The sequence below is a fragment of the Polyergus mexicanus genome, unplaced genomic scaffold (genome assembly GCF_030449975.1).
Source record: "Polyergus mexicanus isolate NDT 795.1 unplaced genomic scaffold, iyPolMexi1.0 SCAF_23, whole genome shotgun sequence".
Classification (NCBI taxonomy): domain Eukaryota; kingdom Metazoa; phylum Arthropoda; class Insecta; order Hymenoptera; family Formicidae; genus Polyergus; species Polyergus mexicanus.
The window spans coordinates 477,469-487,696 of record NW_027223343.1 but is presented as its reverse complement, the minus strand read 5'-3'; the positions used below and the strand labels follow the sequence as shown (position 1 = coordinate 487,696).

At 35.7% G+C, this 10,228-nt stretch overlaps 1 protein-coding gene across 1 annotated transcript in view; it reads right to left on the bottom strand.

The window, feature by feature from the left end:
* LOC138942554 (DNA primase large subunit) overlaps nt 1–10,228 on the bottom strand; it is a 52,744-nt gene that overhangs the window by 30,456 nt on the left and 12,060 nt on the right. The window lies entirely within an intron of this gene.

Below are 10,228 nucleotides of genomic sequence, written 5' to 3'. Positions count from 1 at the left end.
TTACAATAAACATTATTTGAAACGGTATCGGATTAAAGACTTTTTTTTAAAGAATGTCTCTTTTTAAATTTAATGGAAAATACGAAAGAGTTTCTCTCTCGCGTGTTGTTATTGCGACAATTTTTAAACGTCGGTCGCTAATAGATTATTTTATCTCCGTTGTTATTTACAAAAGACGCAAAACGACACGCCAGAGATAAACGCTTGTGCGATTTCTCGAGCAGCTGGGGCAAATTGCCCAGTGGCTATCGTTCTCGATGAAGTGCGGCGCAGCAACGAACAGTAATCACAGACTTCGAGGAGGAACCAGCGGCTCTTCCCCTAGCCGGAAATTTTCCTAAAAGCCCTCAATTTCGAAATAACCTGGCAGACCTCACTGTGCCTATCGTCTAATGATTATGAGACTCGTTATCCTGAAGCTTCTGGATTTTTAAAGAGACACGAACGAAGCACGAACTGTTTGATTGCGGAAGGAGAGCACTCTTTTCCATCCAATTTTCCAAATTTTAAAATTCAGGAATGAACGGATTTTTGCGTTTACTCTATTTAATAATCACTGCTTGTATTTTCAATTGTTTAAACTATCTGTTACGATAATTGTATAGTATTGACATTAAACTTCATTTGCGCTTATTTTTGAATTTTAACTCATATGTAAACGAGGCTCAATTGAAAACTGTCATAATTGAACTATCCCTTCATATTATACTTATTGTTAGTGTGATATTTCGATATTGATTGGATGTCGACACCTGGATTACGTTTACGATCACACTAAACTATTCGAACGCGAAGGAAACAGATGACTCAAACTGTGTTTAATACGGTCTATCAATATTATCGACAAAACGTCGATATATCTAAACGATGTATACGATACTTTCTTCTATAACTTCAATCTGTCATATTTTTATCTTTTATTGTAAGATATTTTCCCAATGTATTGTTACATGCGGCAAACAAAACTCTAGTTTACCCAAGCGTTTTTCCGTTGTCTGCGAAACGCTCGTTATTTCCGCGTGATTCAGCGATTACGATTCTATATGCGAAAGAAAAATATGTAAAAGAAAAATATTTATATATAAACATTAAAAGAATATGAGAACACATATTAAACACATATTATTTTATTCGTTTATTTTATCCGTTTTGTTAAATAGATTATATAGCGAGAAATTTAATATTTTTTTCTCTGTTTCTTGGCAAAAATTTTAAACTTAAAGTTTTCTCATTCAATTGGCTAGAAAGCGTTAACGTCTGGAGCCGTTTTTTATCTCGAGACTTTCATCTATTTATCTCTGAAAATTTAACGAATATTTCACATTCCGTGCTTGGCAAGATAACACAGCCTGGCAGTAACGCTGTGTGATTATCATTAGAGTTAATATTCTCGTGAAAATTTCTCTTCGCTGAGCAGAGCTTTAAGAAATTCATGACTTAACTTTACAACAAAGTAACTAATAAAATATTAAAAATAGGAGTAATCGCGGAGTTATTTTACTTTATTTTTTAAATTGCTTATAAACCTTTTATTAATTATATATATATATATATATATATATATATATATATATATGTATTGTTTTGTTCAGAAATTTTGTTAATTATGCAAAACTTGAATTAGTTAACAAAAATTTAAAAAAATGTCTCGTGCAGATAAACGATTTTTTTCTACAGTTACTTGAAAGTTTTCCCAGATACTTAACAGATGGACCAACCGTAAGATCTTCACGAGTGCTTCGAATCACACGTAATCTAGGAAGGATCAAGAGTTCGCGTAGGCTTAACAAAATCAGCATCGGCACGTTCCACTTAAGACTGTTTGCTTTTTCTCACCGTTCCCGGACAAACTGGAAACTAGGACAACCATTTTATTGTCGTGGTTTGCAGCCAAAGGAAACGGCAAAATAAAACGATGTAGGAGAACTCGCGAGATGAGGGATTGGCAAAGAAATATACTAACAATCCGCTGGCAACTATTAAAAGTTTCATGGAGACATTTGCGACCGGACACAAAAGAACGACTAAAAAAAAGGTCCCAGAAGATTTCATTTTCTGAAAGGTAAGTCACCTTTTTTTCATTAAAAGTCATGTATTTTATTAAACTTGGCAAGTCTTCTGCGAAAAAAGAAAAGAAAAGGGAACTCAGATATACTAGCGGAAACTTTTTAATTTGTTATATTGCGATCATATAATATTAATATCTATGTATATTTATAATATTATTTTTCATAGTTGTCCTTTATGAGAAGATCTATTCCGTTCGTTTATAATTTATATTTAAAAAAAATATTATTTATATTTTTTCTTTTTTTTCTTTTTTTTATATATTATTTTTTGGATTACAAATTTAAGAAATTATTTAGCATAAGGAATTTTTGATTTCGCGATACTTTATTAGTTTAAAGCTTGGTCCAGCTAAGAGTTAAGAGTTTTCTTTGCGATGCATGTATACAAGTTCTTGTCGTTGCAAACATTATATAATAGCTATTTATGACTTATTATGATACATATCTTATTCGTGATTTAGATTTAGATCTTTTAATGCAGTCAAAAAGCAATAAAATTAAAGAAAGCGTAGGACACATAAAATTTGTATCGCCACGAATAAATATCGTACCATAAAGTGGACTCTACTTGACCCGAAGAGAGTTCCTGCGCTATATTATGCAATTAGGCAAGTTAGCGGGAACGATGGAGGGAAACAATCTCAGGCTCTGTTTTTGACAATGAAATAGATATGATTTATGAAGGCCGGGCGTTTATGATGGTGGCGGTGACGGTAAAGTGTCCTCCTTTTAAAGATTATTGAAGATGATTCGATTCAAGGACACGACGGACGTCTCACCTTGACATTATTTCATATCCGATAGTGCAAGGATAACTACATCGCTTCCAATATTGTTACATAATATCGTAATTCCGATATTATTATAAAATATTTTACAATTGCTATAGCTGTGGTTAGCTATTAATGTGAAATAATATTTCTTTGTAAATTTATTATCATGATTCTTTCTTATTTTACATAAATAATTTTAATTTAATAGTGTTACTTTAAGAAATCACGTTACTAAAATTAATAAGTCTTGTTAATTACATTAATGAATTTTCATGCAGTTTATTTAAATTTTTTGTATATATTTTATATAATTTTAATTTTATATTTTCTCGTTCTACTTTCGCTAAATTTAAGGATAGAAATCGCTCGCATTTTTCCGTCCGGCGTTTTCCGTTTTCACACGACGAATGTCTATGACTTTTATTTTCACGACCGAAATACCGGACAAGTTTGGCCGAAAAACAGGAAAATGTTTGCGAAAAGGGGCTGGAACGTATCGTTATACGAGAGAAACGCGTGGGCGCTGCTGACAGGAGGATTTCTAGAAAAGAAAGAAAGACAAAAAAAGGAGAGAATAAAATGGACGAAGACATCCAATCCAAGGAGCCGAGCCTGTTCTCAACGACGTCTTCGCTCGACTACGGTTCGCTCTTTCTTACGATCGGTAAAAAGACGACCGGGATATCACTAGGACGAGGTGATGGCCACTTCGCGCACCGAGAACGTAAATTCCCGAGGGTTACGATGTACGAAATACTTAACCCTCAGTCCCATCTACGGAATATAAAGTTCCAAGTTAAATCTGTGCGACTTTTCTAAGACAAATTGTATAGATACAATTTGTCTCGCAACGCGATTGTAAATATTAAAGTCTATCACATCTAACTAGATATACGTGGCTTTATAAATGATGCAGCGCTTGATCCCGAGCGTACGAAATCTTTTCCGACACAAGATAACTTTCTATGGTAGACTGTTTTTTTTTGTCAAGTTTTTTTATTGCAAACCCCAAGTTTAAGACAAAATAGTCAGTATATTCATCTCACTCGCATCATGCTCGCACATCGCATTGCGCTGTGTTAGACTCTTTTGATGTCATTCAGCGGTTGGTCTCATTAATCTTAGTCCGCTAGTGAGCTTTATAGGAGTGGAGCACTCCAATTATTTAAAGAAAGCGGCGTTGAAGCAAAGTAAAAATTTTAGACGGAAGAAGGTCGATTACGTGCATACGTGCGTTTTATGCCGAGTACCCGAAAAAAATTATTCACTATTCCATCCATAAATATTCTACGCTCGAATTAAAATCAATTTTTCGCCGAATGCTGAAAAATATTAAAGATTTTGTGTATTTTTCACTTTGCGGTCCAAATAAAAATTTAAGAAACGTATAAAGCTTGTATATACGCGACTTGTGCTCTTTTCGCTGAAACTATTTCATTTAATCATCATATCGTTACGTTAGCTCGTTTGGCTCCATTGGCTCGTTAGCTCCATTGGCTTCCAACACAGACTCTTAATAAAGTTGCGGACAATTTTAGAACGGAGATTCTTATCTCTCTCTCTCTCTCTCTCTTTCTCTCTCTCTGCTCTGGCAACTGTTCCTTCTTAGAAGAAGAACCCTACAATAATTATATCATTTTCAAAGCACAATCAATTTATCGCTCTCCAAAAATCATCTTATTCCACTTACATCGCATTTCTATTTTATTATTCTATTACGTTTAAAAATTATTCGTATATATGTGTGTGTATAATTATAAAATATATTTTATAAAATATATTTTATAATTATATATAATATGATTTTTTTTACGAGATAAAAAAATTGTTGAATTTCATCGAGAAAGGAATCGAGACTTTCGATTCTTTCGAGGCAGCGGAATAAGGACGCTCGTATTGTCCTGATCTCGACACGTTAGAAGTTATACGACGCGTGAACTTCTAGCCCGTAAATTGCTCGACGGATGGCAATTCGTCCCTTGGCGGGCCAAGGGGACTGCGAATCAACAGAATTATACCGTCGTTTCTGACAAGTTGCGCGAAGACGAGATCCATCTTCCAAGATCTGCTAGCGTTCTTTATATCTTGTTAAAAGTTTACGGCCGAGAATGCGGAATATAGCGTTACAAGGCACACCAACTGCTTTTATGTTATACACTATAAAGATGAGTGAGTTATAACCGCGCCGCTATTCTGAGCAAAAGCTTGAGATAGCGCTGTGCATTGATCGCTTCCGGCAGCGTTTTTCCTGACAAATGTATTGTGTGAAAAAATATTTTGATAGTTTAACCCCTGTGTATACATTTAACGCAACTGATAAACCTTACGAAACATTCTATTGTACTCTCTCTAAACAGACATTTTTCATACAAATTACGAGCTTTTATTCGACGCTCGATTGGAAATAATAATATCTTGCCAAAACAGCTGATTATACTAAAAGAATTAGTAATAAAGAGCTTTAAAAGGAATTAAATCTCGTCTGGCGTCTGACTGGCTAATGACTTGAATTAATTAACGATGGAGCGACAACGAAGAAGTCGAACTTTAAAGTTACTTATCCGATTTTCGTATATATTAGTAAATCCTCGCGCAGGTGTAATATTAAGAAGATAATCTATGTCATTATATTAAAAAATTAATTTCTGTAAAAAATAATTAATGTGATAATGTACGCATACGTAGGTCTCTGTTTTATTCGATGTAACAATATAATCCCTTTTAATTATACAGCAGCACGTTATGTCGTTAAATGTAATGGGTTAAAATGAGAGAGAGAGAGAGAGAGAGAGAGAGAGAGGAGAGAGAGAAAGAGATTATAGTATGTTGATGGATTTAAATTGATTAAATATTCCGTCCACCATGTTCCCAGTAATCATCGTATCTCCCTCGTTTATTTATCCATCTTATACACGGTAGCTCATTTTGATCGTAAATTAATATTACACTATTTGTTCTGATAGACGGACGATGAATATTGAAGAGAGATAAGATCTCACGCAATTTATAGCAATATTTGTTAAACATTTGATTGCTCGCATTAATCGCGGTTCACAGCTTTCTCCACCGGTAAGAGTTATACAATAGAACAATTATAGAACTCACTCTCTGATTATAAAGAATATCACAAGATACAGAAAATCCGATAAGAAAAAAACTTGTCTCAAAAAAATTTGAGAATTAAAGTAAAATTATTTAACTTGCAAACTCTCGCGAAACAACCGAGAAACACTCTCTTATTATTATTATTTTTACAAATTTGTATGGGATAGACTTTTCCCTCTGAATTTTACGGCCTGAATTTTATTTTAGCGATATAATTTTAATGGCGATTTTGCGTGTCTATGTAAATTGCGAATGGTTCAAAACTATCTCTCGGAATATAATGGCTCTAAAATAGATAGTTCGCGTAATCTTACGTACAAATTTAATTTAAGCAGACGAACCTAAAACTAGCTATATCCGTGTGCGTTGATGCCGAGATGGGAGATCTTTCCTTCGACAAGGGGCATTGCGAGATAATTTCAAGGGTCGTAGGTGGGAAGGCAGTCGATAAAAAAAAAACGAACCTCCGGGATCGTCTAACATAAAATGTGGCCAGAAAGATACAGTGACGTCTTGGTGACACCTAATCTGGCGAAGACAAAGAGATAAGCGCGCGTGGTATCCCGAGCATCATCGGGGGATGCTTCTCTCCTCTCTCACGATGACATTTCGCCGAGGATGATACACAAAAGTGTGCGATACGCGTTTGCTTCCGGGTATAAAATTTTGAGAAAAATGATAGTAACTACTTTTTTCACAATGCAGCAGACTCGCTCTGAATTTATTTGTCCTTTAATTACGCACTCTACTAGATACGCGCTTTGTTCAGACAGAGAACCAGAGGCACTGGCTGTCAAAATATTACGTCGTCGCGGTTTCGCGCTCGAAAAATAATTTCTCCTCGCAGTTCCACCGTTCTACCCAACGAATTACATTATTACATCGATCTGCGTATTTTCTCGTTACGACCGGCCGGTGATCTAAATCCGGATAAGAAAAGCCAGAACCGGAGTATCTCTTGGATTATCGTCAGATTCGACGTTCATTATTCGGTACGTACGTGAACGATATCTCTGTTCTCGTTTCAGCCAACGTTCTGTGCCTTAGATTTGACGTTTTGCAGCGTCATCGAATATGAGACGGTAATAACAGAAATTGCACGATCATCATATACTGTATTGTTCGAAATGACGAAAGATCATGAATTAATTCTGACTAAGCGGCTTTTCGCGATACAAATGATTTGAAAAAAAAAAAAAAAAAAAAAAAAAAAAAAATGCAAGACTATCTTAAAAACGAACTTTTGAAATAAAGTCTTGCTCTTCAATGGAGGATTAAATCGAACAGATAATAACAAATGATTAAATAAAGACAATAGAAAAAAAGAATGCAAAATGATTGATTGCGTTTGAGAGATTACGTTGGCAGTCAATCTTCGTCATTTTAATTCGTTCATTACATTTCTTTTTATAGTCTCCCCCAATTCCCTTTCTCTCTTATATTTAAGACTCCTAAATCCCGATTCAATTACATTCGAAAAACTTGAATAATTTCTAGTCGAGTAATTACATTTACATAGTAAAGCTATAGCAATAAATCCGCTTTGTCTGAACCCGCGTAGTTAATATTCCCTTATAGATTAGTCCTTGAAATAGTCAATCAGTGAACTCGTACACAAGTCTGACGTAGATTCGCAAAAGTTCTATGAATCTCATCGCAAGTTCTCGCCCGGACACATGCATATTCAATAATTTCAATCGAAATCAGCGGATATATATATTTCGCGTTTCTGCAAATTCATTTCTACTGCGGCGAATTAAAAATTCATTATCTTCTGTTATGCACATAGTTACAAACGCGTGCTATTACACAGTATTTTTCTATTTGCATAAAGGCTACGTTGAAAATACGCATACAAAGTTTCGCCATACAATCCGCGAGAGACTTGAGTGGCAATCGAATTTCTAGCAGCTCCTTCCTCTTGAAGAGGAAGACTCGATTTAGAGATTCTATTTGGGGCTTTGACCCTGTCTACGGCGTAGTCTTCTCGAACTCAAGCTGAAAACCTTCGTATAACTTGATTTATCCGGTAGTTAAGTTCATCGATTTGAGATTGTACGTTTTTTTACAAAGATTTTTTACACGAGTGTTTAGATCGTTGTTGACATGTTTTCTTTGCATCGTATAAATGAAAATAATCTGTCCTTTTATAAAGTTAGTTCAGATTAATGTCTAATTTTTATTACACGCGCGATCCGACCATATTACGTCATTACGCGAATATGATCTTTCATCTTCGGGAGTTCCCTTTGAGAAAACCTCGCGCAAGTCGCTCAAGTTTTCCCGCCCACTGCTCCGTTTTCTCCGAAGTGTCTTAGCTTCGCTAAGTACACCCTACGGAAGTGTGTTTGTCCTCTCTCCATCAGCGCTCTCCTTGCACTCGCGCTTCTCTATTTCTCCTTTCGTTCGAAGACCATTTCATCTCTATGATGCGGAGAGGAAGCGAGCCGTTGTACCCGCGCGTCCTCCAATTTTCGAGCCGAGACACGTAAGTGCCCGGGAAATGCTTCATCTGGGATCGCATTCCCCGTTGGAATTTAAAACAGACTCACGGCAAAAAAAAAAGTTATCCTGCCGTTCTCAATTATCTTTCATCCGTTCTCGCCCCTATCTGTCTACTTCCCATTTTATCATCTCATTTTCCGTATGACGGACACCTTGTTTCGCCCTGTCTTCCTAAGTGCTTATGACCCGATTGCAGCTATCGATTTCCGACGATACGGTCGCGGATTTTCGATAGCTGTCATCCGAACCTTTCTTCCGCAGCGCATGTTCTTTCTCCTCCTCCGTGAACTTCGAGTCCATTTATCTTTCTCAGCGAACTCGTCCCCTCGGTTAAATCTCTCCGCGTCGCGCCGAGTATTTCTTACGCATTGTCAACCGCACGTGATGGATGGCGGTATCTCGTCCGACCGCTTACTTGCCTGGGGTCGATCATTATGTTTTATGAACTCCAATAGGACCCCAAGTTTGCCGCTAGGGATGCACCTTATCTGCCGCGACGCTAGACTGATTTTACAAACGATTCGCGAGGGCAAATGCTCGACGGTGGCGTTATGGATTTATAGCAACGTGCCGTTTGCGGCGTCTCTCGTATGATGGAAGACGTTAATATAGTTTAAGACGCGTGGTTTAAACGTGATGCGAGATCAGCAACGTGCGATTGCATTGTAGATCTGTCAAAATGCGCTTTTTATCGTCATTCACCGCGAGTTTCGTCGCAAGAAAATTTCCGAATGATTTGATATTCTATAAACGATAGGACTGGTCGCCACCTACTTTTGGCTTCATGCCACACGTTCTAGAAACAAAACGACGCGATGGCACACGTAGAGCAAGTGACATATAAAATACGGTACGCGAAACGTGATATAATACTTTTTCAATAAAAAAGATTTAAAAAAGATACCAAGTCCACGTACCTGTTATAAGAAAACTGTCTTGTAAAACAATATTATTTTAATTAAAATAATAATTGTAAGAAAAAATATTGTTGTAAAAAATTATTCTACAAAATAGTCTTATGTATTTTAATTTGTATAAAAATAACAATTTCGACTAAGAATAAAAAATAATATATATAATTATAAATAAAAATGTTATATTATAATCGAAAAAATGTTGTAAAAAAAAGTAGCATTAATCTAATAAAAAACCTATTTTATGGGTAAAGCTTTAACTTTAATTTAAAAGCTTTATACATATAATTTATTCAATTATAATTACGAATTAATATAAGAATATGACATTTCATAATTAATTAAGTTTATAATTATAAGACTTTTAACGTTTTAAAATAATATCTATTATATCAAAAATACTTATGTTAAAGATATGGACACACCGTGATCATCCGATTGAGATTTGGAAAATTTATCTTAATTGTGACTTATAAATGCACTGATAATATTTCCGATCCGTGTAGGCTAATGAAGACATGCATATCATTGGTGTATAATGTATGATACAAGAGACGATGATGACAAAGATGAGAGATGACAAGGGACAACGATCTCATCTGCCCTTATCGGACAATCGACCAAACTTTAACCGATTCGGGCCGAGCCAATTGTCGAAGCAGAGCATGCTTTCATCGAGCATTGTCTAGCAATGTTCAATGAGATTTAACTCAATTTTGTCGGCATCGGAAATATAACTCTCGCTAACAATAACGCGACATCACTGGATTTCACGCGATATCACTGAAAACCGACGCACTAGTCAGTATGAATTCAAATGCGCTTGTCACGTATGAGTTATTAGCGATTCGTGACAATACCG